General features: G+C 44.2%; 1 protein-coding gene across 2 annotated transcripts in view; it reads left to right on the forward strand.

Moving 5' to 3' along the window:
* Positions 1 to 18,603, forward strand: part of FHIP1A (FHF complex subunit HOOK interacting protein 1A) — a 412,196-nt gene that overhangs the window by 192,696 nt on the left and 200,897 nt on the right. The gene's annotated exons all lie outside the window — the stretch shown is intronic.

Genomic DNA, 18,603 nt, shown 5'->3' on the forward strand with positions numbered 1-18,603 from the left:
GTGTGCATTGTTCTTGGGAAACATCAATTTAGTATAGGATGATGACCTCATTTTTTTATATAAATATTAATACACGTGTTTGTTGTACGCAGCCATTAGAGACGTCAACGGCTGTATACTTTTTTTCTGTGGAACACTGGTAGAATTTTTTTTCCTTTGCATCAGATTGTAATGTCAGAGCGAAAATATATATTTAATGCTTTCCTTATGTATAATAGAGTGAACGGCAGGCTGTCAGAATTTGCGTTAAAAGGATTGGCCACTAAAACAAAATGAGCATATATCCTATAATAAGTACATAAGTACTTGGTTAACACTATTTTCCTAAAAAAGCGTAAAAGCCATCCGCTCGCTGGTTTTATCCTGTCTCTAGTATTAAAACCTTACCTTGTGTCAGCCGACCTCAATGTGAATAAGGGTAGGGCAGGGCCCAATTATTTAGCTACCTGTCCATGGGAAGCTATATAGATGAAAAGCCTAGCTCGGAAAGGGGGAGCACACACCTGTTTGTTCAAATTACAAGAAACTACAGCAAAACCACAGAAATGAGCCGGAGCACAAGTTGGTATGCATGCAATTCGTAAGAGCATGTTCACACTGTGGCCATTTCACAAACAAAACCTAAGAAAAAAAATTAAATAAGCATATACCCTGTAGTAAGTGAACAGTAATAGTACATGTAAATAACATAGGGTACTTGGTTAACATTATTTTTATCAATAAGCGTAAAAGCCATCCCACCACAACGAGGACTACCCTTTACATAGACTATTTCTATTTAATTACTTACTACAGGGTATATGCTCATTTAGTTTTTTTATGGGTTTTGTCTGTAAAATGGCCATGGTGTGAACGTGCTCTTACACATTGCTCTCATCAGGCTCATCCAATTGAAAAACACCTCATCGGTTAAGACTGTTTTTCAATTTGGGACGATTCGACCAGCCATAGGTCTTTCTCAAGCATACGGCAGAAGAAATGGAACCTTGAAGTTTTTTTCACGTGAATTGGACGCTGTCTCTTTCTTCTATTACATTTTTTGCAAGTGGACTCCTTGGAAATTTTTTGACGGTACGTCCTTTTTGCGCCTTTGTGCCTTTTGTAATTGTCCAATACTGTGCTGCGAGCCACCTTCATTTTTATGTTTTTCAATTTGGAGGATGTTGTAAAAAATATATAAAAGTTTAAACACTTTTGCCTTTTACCTTTTTAAAAATATAAAAAAAATAAATAGTAAAAAATAAACATATTCAATATCATCTTGTCCATAAAAATCCAATGTATCCAAATATGAAAAAAACTTAAAGGGAACCTGTCATGTAAAAAACACTATTACCCTGCAGATATGTGGTTAATCCGCAGGTTAATAACATAGTGAAAAAGTATAATAGAAACGTGCACCACTTCGGCATTTTTGACCCACTCCTGGTTTTGTCTTACAAATGCTGATGTGAAATACAGACCAAAATACTGCCATGTGAATGTAGCCTTAGAGCCGCCTGTCAGTTAGTGCTGGGGCGCGGTTACAGCCCCTGCTCACTGTGTACAGACCTGTGACTGAAGCTGCAGTGGCCACACCCCATTAACTGAAAGCCCGAGTCCGCCAGTAGAAATAAAGTTATTATCCTCCTGGATGTGGGGCCCTCAGTGCAGGCACCAGGCAGCTTCAGAACACTATTAACCTGCAGTTTAACTTCATATCAGCATATTAGTAGAGATTTTTTACATGACAGGTTCCCCTTGAACAGTATGTTAAATACTGAAAAGAAATAAAAAATTGAAGATCAGAATTGCTTTTTTTGACTTACCACACTTCCCCAAAAAGGCAACAAAAAGTAATCGAAACATCATCTGTATCCCAAAATGGTATCAATGAAAAGGCCAGCTTTGTGTGCAAAATACAAACCCTCACACAGGTCCATCGATGAAAAAAATTACAGTCTTAGAAAATGGTGATATCACCCCTTTTTTTTTTTACAAAGTTCAGATTTTTTTTAACTACTCAAATAAAGAAAAAACCTTAAAGGGAACCTGTCATGTCCTACCTGCCCTCTACACTGCCCCATAGTGTTGTTAGTGCAGCAATGTGCATCACTATCAAGCTTTTTCCATTAAAATTGGTGCAGCTATTATGATTTTATAATGTTTAATATACTTAGATCCTACCTGCGTTTTCAGTCATAGGGGCGTGCTTGACATATTTAGTCATGGGCGGGTGCAGCATTCACTCACTGCTGACACCGCCCATGTATTTGAATCCTGTTCCTGGCCAGCGCTGATATTGTGGGGAGCAGGCACACTTGTATATGTCCGGCCGCCTGCGCAGTGAGGCTGTGTGATTACCAGCTTCACTGCGCATGCGCTATGATGCGCTATGTTCCCTCTGCTATGTTCCCCGTGCTATGATGCGCTATGTTCCCTGTGCATGCAAAGTGAAGCTGGGAATCACACAGCCTCACTGCGCAAGCGCAGGGAATAGAGCGTCATTGCGCATGCGCAGTGCAGCTGCGAACTACACAGCTTCACTGCGCAGGCTTCCGGACATCTACAAGTGCGCATGCACCCCACAATATCAGCTCTTGCCAGGAGCAGGATTCAAATACATGGGCGGCGCCAGCAGTGAGTGAATGCTGCGCCCGTCCATGACTGAATATGACAAGCACGCCCCTATCACTGAAAACGCAGGTAGGATCTAAGTATATTAAATGATAAAATCATTATAGCTGCACCAATTTTAATGGAAAAATCTTGTTAGTGATGCACATTGCTGCACTAACAACGCTATGGGGGCAGTCTAGAGGGCAGCTAGGACATGACAGGTTCCTTTTAAAAGTTTGGCATCTCCATAATTACACTGACCTAGAGAATCATATTTTCAGGTAATTTTTAACGGACAATAAATGCCAATAAAACCAAATACGAAAATCAAAAACGGAATCACGTTTTTTTTTCAACAATTCACCCCACTAGGAATTTCTTTTTCATTTTCCGCACATTATGTTAAAATGAATGGTGTCATCTGACACTAAAACTGGTCTCACAAAAAAACATCTGGATAAATTATGGTAAATAAAAATGTATGACTCTTAAGCAAACTGGAGGAAAAAGCAAAAAATCGTCCTTATCACAATTCAATTAAATCTTGTACTCTTCATCAATCTACTTAAAGGGAACCTGTCACAATGAAAATGCAGCCCAATCTGCAAGCATCATGTGATAGAGCAGAGTAGACTGATATCTAGCTTTGTAAGAAAATTTTATTTGTAACCTGTTTTTTCATCTCTGCTCTTCCTGGGATTTCTTGACCAGTGGGCGGGGCGATCAGTGACTGACAGCTATCTCTGTATGCACACTTCTACAAAGGAAGCTGTCAGTTACTGATAGGGCTGCCTTGACTGAAAATCCAAGAAACAGCAGAGGTTTACTTGATTAAAAGGCGTATTATACTGAATTTCTACCATAAAACTATAGATCAATCTGCTCAGCTCCCCCTGCTCTATAACATGGTGCCTGCTGATTGGATTGCATTTTCATGGTGACAGGTTCTCTTTAGCACATTATGTTGTGATTTATCAACTGAAGATTAATTTCCTCATGGAAAGTACAGTATATTAGTATACTTTTTGGTTTTCCAATATGATTTGTCGAAAATAATTTATTGCCCTTCATACAAACCTAAAAAAAAATCTGTATCCAATTTTTTCCACTTTTTATGTTTTGACCAATACCTTCAGCTTGACAGTCTGTGCTGGTGTCAGCTGATATAATGCAATTTGTTCTGGTCTCCCCAATCAGCTACTCCCAGTTCCTGGGCTGGGATGTTGTTCATTTTTTCTGCCCGGAATACAAAGCATAACAAGCATATAATGCATCAATACAGTCTAAATAAGTGGTTTAGGCAGCATGTATCATCTGTAGGTTCCCTGTAATGTGCTCTGTCGCAAAATGCTGATTAGTCGTCCTGTGCTTCATTGACATCTTTGAGTACAGGGTCTGTGTGACATTCCCTGTCCTCAGGGACATCAGTCATGCCAATGAGGAAAGGAATAAGGCATGAACAGGAAGACATTACTCTGCAGTGTCTGAACTTCCTTAACTGGACAGATCTAGTTAGCATACAGGGCTTGCAAGCGTTAATCTTTATTATTAGTAAAATGTTATCTTGAACTGGCGCTACCATGGACATCTTTGGAGACTGCAAAAAGAGAACTATATGATGGTGGTGCTTTGGCGCTAAAAACCTTTCTGATAAATTCCCTTTAAAGTTGCTTCATAAGCACTTTAAGACAATGGGCCAGATTTATCAAGGGATCATGGTGGAGTCAGATGTACCTGATCATGAAGAAGTGCACGCATCTTCATGAATTTGGAGCGCCTGTCGAGTGGTGTGCGCCTACGTGCGCTATGCAAGAAATCTTTTTTCCAGTCAGGTACTGGAGTGAGATTTCTGGTTTAGGGAACACCACAGCTTTTTCATGAATTAGATAAGGTGTGGCGTTACGTTCCCACCGAGCCTTCGTCCGGTACTAGCTTCACCTATTTTGTTAGTGCTGGAAATTTTTGGTTTAACTCCGAGTTGCAACTAAATTTAGCGACTTTTCATAGCTTTTACGAAAGCTTTGATGAATCGGGCTCAATGTTTGCACATTCAAGACTCGGTAAAAATTAGGTCCAGATATAAATTGGAATAAGGCACTCCTATAATCTTCGGTGCACAAGTAGGGTCCCACCCCATATATAATAGACCATGGCAGTCGTAGTATGTAAAGTATTGCTGGTGATTTATTTAACATCTAAGATCCTTTCACAGAACTTGCATAACATTTTGGTCCCATGGACCTTTATCAGATGCACTGTGTACAGAAAAAACAATATATAGATACATATACAGTTAGGTCCATATATATTTGGACAGAGACAACATTTTTCTAATTTTGGTTCTAGACATTACCACAATGAACTTTAAACAAAACAATTCAGATGCAGTTGAAGTTCAGACTTTCAGCTTTCATTTGAGGGTATCCACATGACCGTGTACGGCCAACCCGAGTTCCATCATTCAACATGGCCCCTCCCATCTTCCCGCACTCACGTTCCTTAACAAATAAAAACACTGCACCTGTAATTTTCTTTGGATAAATTTGGCCACAGCGGCCATTTTATTAACAAACAACATTAACATATAAACATTATTATAAATTAAGTAAGAAGGGAGGGTTCTTGGAGTTAAAATACATCTGGCATAAACTAAACAGAACTCGAACCACCATGTTACCCTCAGCCGTCCATCACCAGCTCAAGGGCACCAAAAGCTCCCAGGGTAAAACCCCGTCCAGAGCCCAAAACCAAATGCCAGATCACCCCGCTTAATCAAGCCACTGCCTGTAATTTTCCAATATTCTTTCCACCGACACTTCTGTGCCAACTCCAAGAACCCCACCCCCCGCCACAAACTAACAGCCCTGACCAACCTCAGGCTCGTGAGCGCCCCAACACCGCCAAAGCCCTTTCAATCCCCTCCTGTATGACCAATGCCCATAAATCGATCCCAATATCGTTCAAATGCACGCCATCCTTTGCCCAAAAATCTCCAACCCCCGCTTCAAGATTAAGATGTCGTACGCTTACTCCCCCTTTCCTGGCAACAAAAGCTGATATGGCTCTGTTCAACTTTACTCGTGCCCTATTAATTCCCTTCAATGATCTGGCCTCCCTCCATTTTTTCCTCGGCACAATGTCGGACTAAACTGTCAACACCTCAGGAAAGGATGTCCATAACCTTAAAAGATCAATTCGAATATCCCTCATCAATTCCCTAACCGGCTGAGCCCCCAAATCATTCCCCCTCATATGCACCACCAAAATATCCGGCGCCCGGTCCAAACGAGCTGCCTTATGGAATTCAGGCAGCACCCTTCTCCATACCATCCCTCGAAAACCGAGCCACCGAACCACGACTTGCTCTCTGCTAAAACCCAGTTGCCTACCGTCTGGCCTCACGTCCGCCCGCAGCGCCCCCCAGTGGACGAAAGAGTGTCCTAGAATCCAAACTAACAACGGGACGCCACCTGCAACAAGACAACCAAAAGGTATTCAATTTGTAACAAGATAAAAAACACATAAGCCCGCATACCTAATGCCGTACATAGGACAGGTAATGATCAGAACTCCACCTCCCAATACGTTTTATCACGTCCTTGCCTAAACCCAAGCCATCCGCTTCTGACGCTGCACCAATTCTGAATGAATGTGACCCGTATACCTCAGGGCTAAGGACCAACTCCACGATCCCTTTCTTAAACACTGCTTTGAATTGAAAACGTGACAAAAAATCTCCATTTTCATGACACAATAATGGGCCCTTTCGCCCTATCCAAACCTGCCAGTAAGCCATTAAACATCTCCTAGGACAAAGGAAAGATCCATTAACCTCACCCAATACTACTCGCTTGCCTCTGCCCAATTGATCCGTCTTCCCACGCCTAATCCAAAATTCAATGCCCTTATCCCGACCGCTCACGTCCTCGGCAAACAAACCCCCAACCTTATTCCTGCTTGGTGCCACCAATTCACCTAATCTTAGCACACCAAAAAACGCCAATAAAAAAGCCAACTTAAACAGTGTGGCTTCAAAAACTGAACAACAAATCTTATCCAACACAAAACCCAACCGTTCCAAGATACTAAAAGTCACCGGTCTTCGTTTATCCAACACTTTACCTCCTCTCCTAAAGCCCTTGAGAGCTTGCTTCACCAAAAAGGACTTCGTAAGATCCTTCCTCCCCTGCAATTTAAAACCAAACGCTAGTCCTGCAACAAACTTGCCAACTTTTGAAACAGACCATCCAAACTCCGCTGCCCTTCCCACAAGAAACAACACTGCCATCTCTCTATCTACATCACTCTCAACCACACCCCACTGCAGAATCCAACTTTGCCATACTCGCCACGATGCCTCGTTTGATGCCCAGGTCTGCCATGTGATGGACTCCCGTATTAACCGTCCCGCTCCTCCATAACCAGCTGCCACAGACGCGAAGGGCATTCCTGTCCCACGTCCTCTGCCTCTTGTGCTAGCGCCCGAAAACGATCCCACTGAAAACGAGACAAGGCATCTGCTATGGAATTTTGTACACCTGGAACATGGACTGCTGTAATCCAAGCATTCAAATTAAGACAACAAAGAACTAGTTCCCTCAGCAGCCTAATCACCGGCGGAGACGAGGCCGCAAGCTGTTGATGACAGACACCACTCCCATGTTATTGCAATGAAACCGAATTCTCCTGTTGGCAAAACACTCCCCCCAAATAGTAATCGCAACAACAATAGGAAACAATTCCAAAAACGCCAGGTTCCTCGTAAAACCCCTCTCCTTCCACATATTCGGCCACTCACCAACGCTCCACCGCCCCTTCCAGTAGGCCCCATAACCAGCACCTCCTGCAGCATCCGTAAATATCTCACAATCAAAACTGCTTAAAAACTCCTGCTGGATTAACGACCTGCCGTTATAATTTTCCAAAAACAACTTCCAAACCTTCAGATCCTCCTTGTGGTCCTTATTTAAGCGAATGAAATGATGGGGCACGCACTCCTGCTGTCACTCCTGACAACCTGCGACAAAATATTCTGCCCATTGGCATAATCCTGCATGCAAAATTCAAACGCCCTAACAGCGATTGTAGCTCCCTCAGGGTCACCTTGTGCAACCTCCCTACTCTATCGACTTCCTGCTTAAGCAAACTCAATTTATCATCAGGTAACCAACACTCCATCCTTTCTGTATCAATTACAATGCCCAAAAAACTTAAGATGGTGCAAGGTCCTTCCTTTTTTTCTTCCGCTAACGGTACGCCAAAATGCTCCGCTACCCACACCATAGTACCTAACAAATTCCTACACAACAACGATTGCGGAGGGCCTATAAACAAAAATCATCCAAATAATGAATGACCGACTTAACTGAAGCCAGGTCCTTCACCACCCATTCCAAAAAGGTACTAAATGTTTCAAACAAAGAACACAAAATTGCACAACCCATTGGCAAACACCTATCCACATAGTATTCCCCTTTCCAAAAACAGCCTAACAACGGGATGCTATCCAGGTGAACTGGCAGCAACCTAAAAGCCGACTCGATATCAGTCTTAGCTAGCAACGATCCTGGCCCATATCCCCGTACCCATTGCACTGCCGCATCAAATGATGTATATTCAACCGAACACAATTCCTGTGCAATGCCATCATTCACCGAAAGCCCCTTCGGGTACGACAAATGCTGAATCAAACGAAACTTATTCAGCTCTTTCTTGGGCACAACCCCCAACGGCGAAATAATCACCTCGCTGCTAGGTAATTACTGAAACGGTCCAGCCATCCTGCCCAATTCCACCTCCTTAGCCAACTTCACACTAACCACTTCCGGATGAAGGGAAGCAGACTTCAAATTTTTAACTGAAAAGGGGACCTCGTGATTAGGAGGAGGGATTCTAAAACCTTCCAAAAAACCATCTGAAATGACCTTAGCCTTCAACTGATCCGGATACCTACTTAGAAAGGGGGCCATCGCGTGAACCCTCACCGGAGTCACCCCCTTGACCGGTACCCACTGTCGGCTTTCCCTTACCCTTCTTAAAGCATTTTGATGCTCCGTGTGAACTTCCATTACAATGGGAGCACACGTGTTTGAATTTACAGGAGTTCCCGTACTTGCATTGGCCATCGTTAAATTGCCAGCAAGTTCCCGCTTCCTTTTTAGTGCCTTGTGCCCCCTGACTACTTCCCCCGTGTCCTGCTGATTGGTTCCCACTACTGCTGCTCCCGTGAAAGGACTGCCCATACCTCACTGGGGCCATAACCTTCAGCCACAACCCAATGTCCTTTTGATCCCATCTAATCTCCGGGCGGACTGCCTTCCTCTGCCGAAATTGCTCATCATATCGTAACCACGCCTGACCCCCGCAAGTACGATGAGCCTCCCCAATAGCATCAAGGTAGCAAAATAAACCCGAGCAATTATCCGGAGCTTTTTCCCCAATAACGCTAGCCATTATTGCAAAAGCTTGTAACCAATTGACAAACGTCTGAGGAATCAACCTCCACCTACGCTTCTCTTCCTCCTCTTTTTTACTGTCGTCCTTTTTTCCCTTGTCCAGGTTAAACTTTTTCAACATACTCATCCCGCCAGATTTTTTCCTTAACCTCTTTTTTTAAGTGTGCCCCCAACGGCCTCTCAAAGCACACATATACCTCCCCTTTCGCCCTATCATCCAGTCTTACGGTATCCGCCTTCTCCTTTTCTGTCTGCACACAAACCGATACCCCAGAAGGTGTCCCAGCTGCATACACCGCCGACCTGGCCGACTCGCTCCCCACCTGCGACAACACCGGTTGACTAGGTAACCAAGCCCCCGCTGGTAACAACCCTCCCTGGTTGGCTCCACCACCGTCTATTCTAGCCAAAATTTGCGACACGCTAACCAAAATATCCCTAAGTCCCATGACGTCCGACCCAAGACCTCCCCTAACATTTTCCCCGCTGGGCCCAGCCAACTGCCTATCACCTCCCCCATCCGCTAATGACCCCGCGGGCAACAAACCATACATAGACTCATACTCACCAAGCTGCGCAGGTGCTGTGTCCCCGCCAGCTGTACGTCCCGAGTCCTGATGATTGCTTGATTCGCCTTGATCCTCTCCATACTCCGATCCGCCAGACTCCTGCTGCTGCTCAAGGCCCGCGCCCCTGGCCTCCTCGTCACCAGGGGGGACCTGAGCATGTGCCGATATCCCCGCCGATCGTCCTCCGTCCGTCCCTGCTCCGGTCCTCCCCGCTATCCGTGGCACTCCGCGACTTCCGGACCCGGACTCCCTAGCCCGATCCGTGCTGATCCGTGGGTGACTGCCAGGCAGCCCCATGCTACTGCCCGCTGCTCCACCACCCTGGATGGGATGACTTGAGCCAGGCAGCAGGTCCTCGAATTGCTGCTGCCTGCCCGTGTACCTGCGCTGCTGTCGTCCTCCGCTGATATGTCTGGCAGGCACCCCGACTGGTACATCGCCATGTGTGCCTGCCGCGCTGGTGGTCCCTCTGGTCCCCTCCTCTGATCTGGCACTCCTTTTCTTATTAAATATGCGGCGCCGTGAATCGCCGCCGACTCTTGCAGCGGGGGGCGTGTCCATGCGCCCACCGCTCACTTCCTGTGCGCCCCTGTCACATGTCGCCGGGGCCGGAGTTGACGTAGGCCGCACTTCCAGTGAGTCCCCGCCCCCCAGATGATGACGCGGCTGCAGCGCGGGCCTTGCTTCCGGCGCGGCCCGGGCTCTGGTATTGCGGCCTGCCGCCGGAGCAGGCCGCACTACAGCTGAGCGGGGAACTTCAGTCGCGGACCGTGACACGATGCTGGCGGCGCCCGCAGACCGGCTGGGCGTATTCCTGCCGCAGCGGGCGCACTGGCGGGGGATTCCGCCGGCATGCTCGGGGGGCCACGTCCTCCTGGCTCTTCTTCCGGATCCCGACGGAGATTCCTCTGCCCCGGCATTCCCCAGCAATCCAGACAGCTGGGACTCAAGCAACCCTCCACGCCTGGATCTAGCAGCCTCCCTCAGCTTGGTGATCAGGGAATCAACGGTCTCCATAATGATCGGTAAGTGTCCCAAAAACAATGGGTAAGTTGTAAGTTTTTTTTTTTTTGGTGCTCTACAACTTTCCCCAATGACTTCCTTTCTGGACTGACCGTTTTCCCGCACTTTTCCCTATTATATCCCCCCCCCCCCTCCAAATGCCCGCCCCTCCACCCTCCAAACTTATACCCAAGCCCGATCATTGGGATTCAAAATTGCACCCTCCTGGCCCATCCTGGTCATGTGGGGCTTCCATCTAGCTTCCCTTGCTTCCAGCCCCCTTCTTTAAAATTGGATGAAGGGTTTAGGAGTTTCAGCTCCTTAACATGTGCCACCCTGTTTTTAAAGGGACCAAAAGTGATTGGACAGATTAAATAATTGTAAATAAAATGTTCATTTCTAGTACTTGGTTGAAAACCCTTTGTTGGCAATGACTGCCTGAAGTCTTGAACTCATGGACATCACCAGACACTGTGTTTCCTCCTTTTTGATGCTCTGCCAGGCCTTCACTGCATTGTTTTTCAGTTGCTGTTTGTTTGTGGCCCTTTCTGTCTGAAGTTTAGTCTTTAACAAGTGAAATGCATGCTCAATTGGGTTGAGATCAGGTGACTGACTTGGCCATTCAAGAATATTCCACTTCTTTGCTTTAATAAACTCCTGGGTTGCTTTGGCTTTATGTTTTGGGTCATTGTCCATCTGTAGTATGAAACGACAACCAATCAGTTTGGCTGCATTTGGCTGGATCTGAGCACACAGTATGGCTCTGAATACATCAGAATTCTTTCGGCAGCTTCTGTCCTGTGTCACATCATCAATAAACACTAGTGACCCAGTGCCACTGGCAGCCATGCATGCCCAAGCCATCACACTGCCTCTGCCGTGTTTTACAGATGATGTGGTATGCTTTGGATCATGAGCTGTACCACGCCTTCACCATACTTTTCTCTTTCCATCATTCTGGTAGAGGTTGATCTTGGTTTCATCTGTCCAAATAATGTTCTTCCAGAACTGTGCTGGCTTTTTTAGATGTTTTTTAGCAAAGTCCAGTCTAGCCTTTTTATTCTTGATGCTTATGAGTGGCTTGCACCGTGCAGTGAACCCTCTGTATTTACTTTCATGCAGTCTTCTCTTTATGGTAGATTTGGATATTGATACGCCTACCTCCTGGAGAGTGTTGTTCACTTGGCTCGCTGTTGTGAAGGGGTTTCTCTTCACCATGGAGATTATTCTGCGATCATCCACCACTGTTGTCTTCCATGGGCGCCCAGGTCTTTTTGCATTGATGAGTTCACCAGTGCTTTCTTTCTTTCTCAGGATGTACCAAACTGTAGATTTTGCCACTCCTAATATTGTAGCAATTTCTCGGATGGGTTTTTTCTGTTTTTGCAGCTTAAGGATGGCTTGTTTCACCTGCATGGAGAGCTCCTTTGACCGCATGTTTACTTCACAGCAAAACCTTCCAAATGCAAGCACCACACCTCAAATCAACTCCAGGCCTTTTATCTGCTTAATTGAGAATGACATAACGAAGGGATTGCCCACACCTGTCCATGAAATAGCCTTGGAGTCAATTGTCCAATTACTTTTGGTCCCTTTAAAAACAGGGTGGCACATGGTAAGGAGCTGAAACTCCTAAACCCTTCATCCAATTTTAATGTGGATACCCTCAAATGAAAGCTGAAAGTCTGAACTTCAACTGCATCTGAATTGTTTTGTTTAAAATTCATTGTGGTAATGTCTAGAACCAAAATTAGAAAAATGTTGTCTCTGTCCAAATATATATGGACCTAACTGTATACACAAGTGTTAATATATTCTTATCGTCCAATTATGAATATATACTGTATATGGATATAAGTATAGTATAAATGTACAAAGATGACAACAACAGGTGTGATCCAGTGTCTGGCTAATAAACAAACCCAATGTGATGTATCTGAAAATAAAGAAGATTAGAAAATCACAATCCGACAGATTTGGAGCTCTACTGCAAGGAAGAATGGGCAAAGATTGCCAATTCTAGATGTGTCATGCTAATAGACTCTTATCCAAAAGACTTAATGCTCTCATGATTTCAAAGGGAACAAAGTATTAGTTTAAGGGTGTGCATATTTATGCAACCACATTATTTGAGTTCTTTATTTTTCTTTTTTCACCTGAAAAGATTTTAGTTTGTTTTCCAAGTGAATTGTACTGATTATGGGTGACAAAAGGTGGAAAAAGTTCCGAAACGATTTTTTAAATGGCAAAACATGATATTTTAACACGGGTGTGTAGACTTTTTTATCCACTGTGTCTATCTATTACATTATCTGTCTGTCTATCTATCTATCTATAAATCTATTATAAATCGGCTAAATTGCTTTAAATAGCAGCATAACCTCAAGGGCCTATAATAAAATGTCCTAATCAGGGAGATATGCAAATTGTCTCTTCAGAGAGGAAGGGGACTAGAACTCTAGTGCCACTTATAGGAAGTAGCAATCCTAAAAGTCAATATCGACCCTTTAACAAGCCTTGCCACATGATTTAGGATAAAAGCCAGAGCCTCAATTTGCAGACACTGTGTTTCAGGGTACTGCCCCTCTTCAGTGCAAAGTGTGAGATCTGGTTTGGCTGAGTGAGAGGCGTTTGACTGGTATCCAAGCGGTAAAGTTTCACCTTGCAGAGAGTGACATGTTAAGCATGTCAAGGTGAGGAGACTTTTAAGCTGCAATTAACCTTTTATAGCTGAAGATTCCTATTAAACAGACATAATTGTATTTATTACATTGGAAGTGTAATGTATTTTTGTACCAAACACAATGTTTCAGGCTCTAAAGATCCCAGTGCTTCACAGGAGACAGACATAATACATGATTTCTTCTTGTTTACTGCAATCTGCTGCACAAATGAGATAGGTAGAAACTCTCCAGCCTACTAAACATGGCTATTTGCATATGTTTACACGGAGCCATGTGTTGCTATGGAATCTTTGTAAGGGCTATGTAATTATAGTGGAAGCCATGTCTATGTGCACCTGCCTCACAAATATAGAATCTTATAGGATTTGTCACTTCCACCAATCACTAGTACCGCTTACGCTCAACCACAGGAAAACATTTGTTTTATGCATCAGGCACCTGAAGTGCAGTGTGATTATGAATACATTGCTTTTAAAGCGGGGAAAGCAATAAATATAACATGGAGGTCAGTGTGTCTGAGCTGTATAACCTTTCCTTACATGCATTACAGCCCAAACTAATTTATTATAATAATCCATACATTTTAGGTATGTAAATATAAGAAGCTACAGTATATTACTGATGCGTCCTTCCTTACCTTTCCTCTTGGCTTAAAGCACTACACCAGTGTTTTATTTTATTGCAGCGCTGGAGTGGTGCCACTAATCTAAGATCCCTGACCCTAGTCTTATACTTACCAGCCGTCGCCTTCTTATGTTATTAGAGCAGCGCTGGTCGGTCTCCAGCAGTTTGTCACCTGCAGATCGCTCCAGTGTTTGCTCTTTGATCAGGAAGTCACAACTCAATGTAAGTCTGTGAGAGCCAGAACGAGGCCAGAACATGGCCCTCACACACTTTCACTGAGAGCTTGCAACTGTTATCTCTGACTTCCGGTTACTCAGAAGTTTTGGTCGCAAGGTGGTGGGGCATGACCAGTCCAGCACTGCAATTTAAAAAAAAAAAAGAAAAAAAAAGCTGGTGTGGTGCTTTAACCCCTTAATAACATTTGACGTACTAATACGCGTCTGTGCCCTGGGACTTAAGAGCCAGACCCGTATTAGTACGTCATGGCGATCGCGCGCGCACACAGGCTGTGCGGGCGCGATCGCCGCCGGGTGTCAGCTGATTGTCACAGCTGACACCCGGTACTATGTGCAGGGAGCGGTCCTGCACCGCTCCCAGCACATTAACCCCCGCTATGCTGCGATCGAAATCGATCGCGGCATTGCGGGGGCAAGGGGAGGTGATCGGCGATACTCACCTCCTCTTCCGGCTTCCAGCGCAGACTGCAGCGGCTTCCCGGGTGTTGCCATGACGACCCGATGTCGTCATGACAACATCCGGGTCACCAGAGAGCAGGAAGATTGCTTGGACATGCGCAGTGCATCTCCAAGCAATCTTAACACTGTGCACTTCTGACAGCCTGCATGGCATAGGGATGGTGCTCCATTCCTATGCCATGCAGGCGATCAGAAAAAAAAAAGTGAAAGTCCCAGAGTGGGACAAAGTAATAAGGTGTACAAACTGTCTGAAAGTGGAAAAAAAAAAAATAAATGTGCTAAAATATTATAAAAAAATAAAAAAAATAATACACCAAAAATAAAAATATAATGTACCCATCAATAAATATTATTATAAAAAAAATAAAAATAAAACAATAAAAGTACACATATTTGGTATCGCCGCATCCGGAACAGCCTGACCTATAAAACTGTCCCACTAGTTAACCCCTTCAGTGAACACGGTAAAAAAAAAAAAAAAAAAAGCAGCAAAAAACAATGCTTTATCACCATACCGCCAAACAAAAAGTGGAATAACACGCGATCAAAAAGACGCATATAAATAAAAATGATACCGCTGAAAACGTCATCTCGTCCCACAAAAAACAAGCCGCCATACAGCTCCATCAGCCGAAAAATAAAAAAGTTTCAGCTCTCAGAATAAAGCGATGCTAAAAAATATTTTTTTCTATAAAATAGCTTTTATTGTGTATAAGCGCCAAAACATAGAAAAATTATACAAATGTGGTACCGCTGTAAACGTACTGACCCGAAGAATAAAGCTACCTCATCAATTTTACCATACGCGGAACAGAATAAAAAAAAAAAAAACAATTCCTGAATTGTTGGTTTTTGTTTATTCTGCCTCCCAAAAATCGGAATAGAAAGCGATCAAAAAATATAACGTGCCTGAAAATGGCACCAATAACAACGTCAAGTCATCCCGCAAAAAACGAGCCGTCACATGACTGTCTGCCAAAATCTGGAAAAATTATAGCTCTCAAAATATGGCGATGCAAAAACTAGATTTTACAAAAAATGCGTCTTTTAGTGTGTGACAGCTGTCAGTCATAAAAACCCCATATGATTCTGGCATTGCTGTAATCACACCGACCCGAAGAATAAAGTCGTCTAATCATTTATACCGCACAAGGAACGGCGTCAAAAATAAACTCTTGGGTTAGGATTGGGCTAGGGTTAGGGCTGGGTTTGGGGCTAGGGTTGTGCTGGGGCTAGGGTTGTGCTGGGGCTAGGGTTGTGCTGGGGCTAGGGTTGTGCTGGGGCTAGGGTTGTGCTAGGGCTAGGGTTGTGCTAGGGCTAGGGCTGGGGTTGGGATTTTTTTCAAAAGTAAGAAAAAAAGATGACGATATGGTGACTAGTGTTGAGAGCAAGTGCTCGCTACTTGAGTTTGCATCGGGTGCTCTGGTATGCATTGAGTATCGTGGGTATTTGAGTGACATGCTCGAGTCTCTGCCCCATATGCTTCGCGGCCAAAAAACTTTACGGGGATTGCCTGCCATGCACGAGCGATCCCCGCATGTTTTTTTTTGGGTGTCTAATAACCGTGAAACATGCGGAGCAGGGACTCGAGCATGTCACTCAAGCACACGCTGTACATGGTGCATACCTGAGTACCCGATGCAAACTCAAGTAGCGAGCACTTGCGCTCAAGAATAATGACAACTTATTCAATATGATGACCTAATGTAAACAAATTCTGTGCCGTACCTCTGGGTTCAAAATGTTCACTATACACCTTAATAAAATCCTTGAGGGGTATAGTTTCCAAAATGGGGACACTTGTGGGGGAGCTCCACTGTTTAGGCACATCACGGGCTCTCCAAACGCGACATGGTGTCCGCTAACAAATTGAATGGAAAATCGGCTCAAATTGTTAGCGGACGCCATGTTGCGTTTGGAGAGCCCCTGTGTGCCCAAACATTGGAGCTCCCCCACAAGTGACCCCATTTTGGAAACTAGACCCCCCAAGGCACCTATCTAGATGCATAGTAAGCACTTGGAACCCCCAGGTGCTTCACAAATTGATTCGTAAAAATGAAAAAGTGAAAAAAAAAAACACTTTTTCATTTTTATGAATCAATTTGTGAAGCACCTGGGGTTCCAAGTGCTCACTATGCATCTAGAAAGGTGCCTTGGGGGGTCTAGTTTCCAAAATGGGGTCACTTGTGGGGGAGCTCCAAAGTTTGGGCACAGAGGGGCTCTCCAAACGCAATGTGGTGTCCGCTAACAATTTGAGCCGATTTTCCATTCAATTTGTTACCGGATACCATGTTTCATTTAGAGAGGCCCTGTGTGCCCAAACATTGGAGCTCCCCCACAAGTGACCCCATTTTGGAAACTAGACCCCCCAAGGCACCTATCTAGATGCATAGTGAGCACTTGGAACCCCAGGTGCTTCACAAATTGATTCATAAAAATGAAAAAGTGTTTTTTTTTTTTCACTTTTTCATTATTACGAATCAATTTGTGAAGCACCTGGGGGTTCCAAGTGCTCACTATGCATCTAGAAAGGTGCCTTGGGGGGTCTAGTTTCCAAAATGGGGTCACTTGTGGGGGAGCTCCAAAGTTTGGGCACAGAGGGGCTCTCCAAACGCAATGTGGTGTCCGCTAACAATTTGAGCCGATTTTCCATTCAATTTGTTAGCGGATACCATGTTGCATTTAGAGAGTCCCTGTGTGCCCAAACATTGGAGCTCCCCCACAAGTGACCCCATTTTGGAAACTAGACCCCCCAAGGCACCTATCTAGATGCATAGTGAGCACTTGGAACCCCTAGGTGCTTCACAAATTGATTCGTAAAAATGAAAAAGTGTTTTTTTTTTCACTTTTTCATTTTTACGAATCAATTTGTGAAGCACCTGGGGGTTCCAAGTGCTCACTATGCATCTAGAAAGGTGCCTTGGGGGGTCTAGTTTCCAAAATGGGGTCACTTGTGGGGGAGCTCCAAAGTTTGGGCACAGAGGGGCTCTCCAAACGCAATGTGGTGTCCGCTAACAATTTGAGCCGATTTTCCATTCAATTTGTTAGCGGATACCATGTTGCATTTAGAGAGTCCCTGTGTGCCCAAACATTGGAGCTCCCGCACAAGTGACCCCATTTTGGAAACTAGACCCCCCAAGGCACCTATCTAGATGCATAGTGAGCACTTGGAACCCCTAGGTGCTTCACAAATTGATTCGTAAAAATGAAAAAGTGTTTTTTTTTTCACTTTTTCATTTTTACGAATCAATTTGTGAAGCACCTGGGGGTTCCAAGTGCTCACTATGCATCTAGAAAGGTGCCTTGGGGGGTCTAGTTTCCAAAATGGGGTCACTTGTGGGGGAGCTCCAAAGTTTGGGCACACAGGGGCTCTCCAAACAGAACATGGTGTCCGCTAATTATTCAAGCAAATTTTACAATCAAAAAGTCAAATGGCGCTCCTTCCCTTCCGAGCCCTGCCGTGCGCCCAAACAGTGTTTCTTCCCCAAATATTGGGTATCTGCGTGCCCAGGGGAAATTGCACAACAAATTTTGGGGTCCATTTTTTCTTGTTACCCCTGTGAAAATAAAAAAAATTGGGTCTAAAGTAACATTTTTGTGAAAAAAGTTAAATGTTCATTTTTTTCTTCCACATTCAAAAAATTCCTGTGAAGCACCTGAAGGGTTAATAAAGTTCTTGAATGTGGTTTTGAGCACCTTGAGGGGTGCAGTTTTTAGAATGGTGTCACTTTTGGGTATTTTCTGTCATAAAGACCTCTCAAAGTGACTTCAAATGTGATGTGGTCCCTAAAAAAATGGTTTTATAAATTTTGTTGGAAAAATGAGAAATCGCTGGTCAACTTTTAACCCTTATAGCTCCCTAACAAAAAAAAATTTTGGTTCCAAAATTGTGCTGATGTAAAGTAGACATGTGGGAAATGTTATTTATTAACTCTTTTGTGTGACATATCGCTCTGATTTCAGGGCTTAAAAATTC

This window comes from Phyllobates terribilis, unplaced genomic scaffold (assembly GCF_046119375.1).
Source record: "Phyllobates terribilis strain yellow unplaced genomic scaffold, ASM4611937v1 Scaffold_1__5_contigs__length_1240528914, whole genome shotgun sequence".
In the NCBI taxonomy this organism is placed as follows: Eukaryota; Metazoa; Chordata; class Amphibia; order Anura; family Dendrobatidae; genus Phyllobates; species Phyllobates terribilis.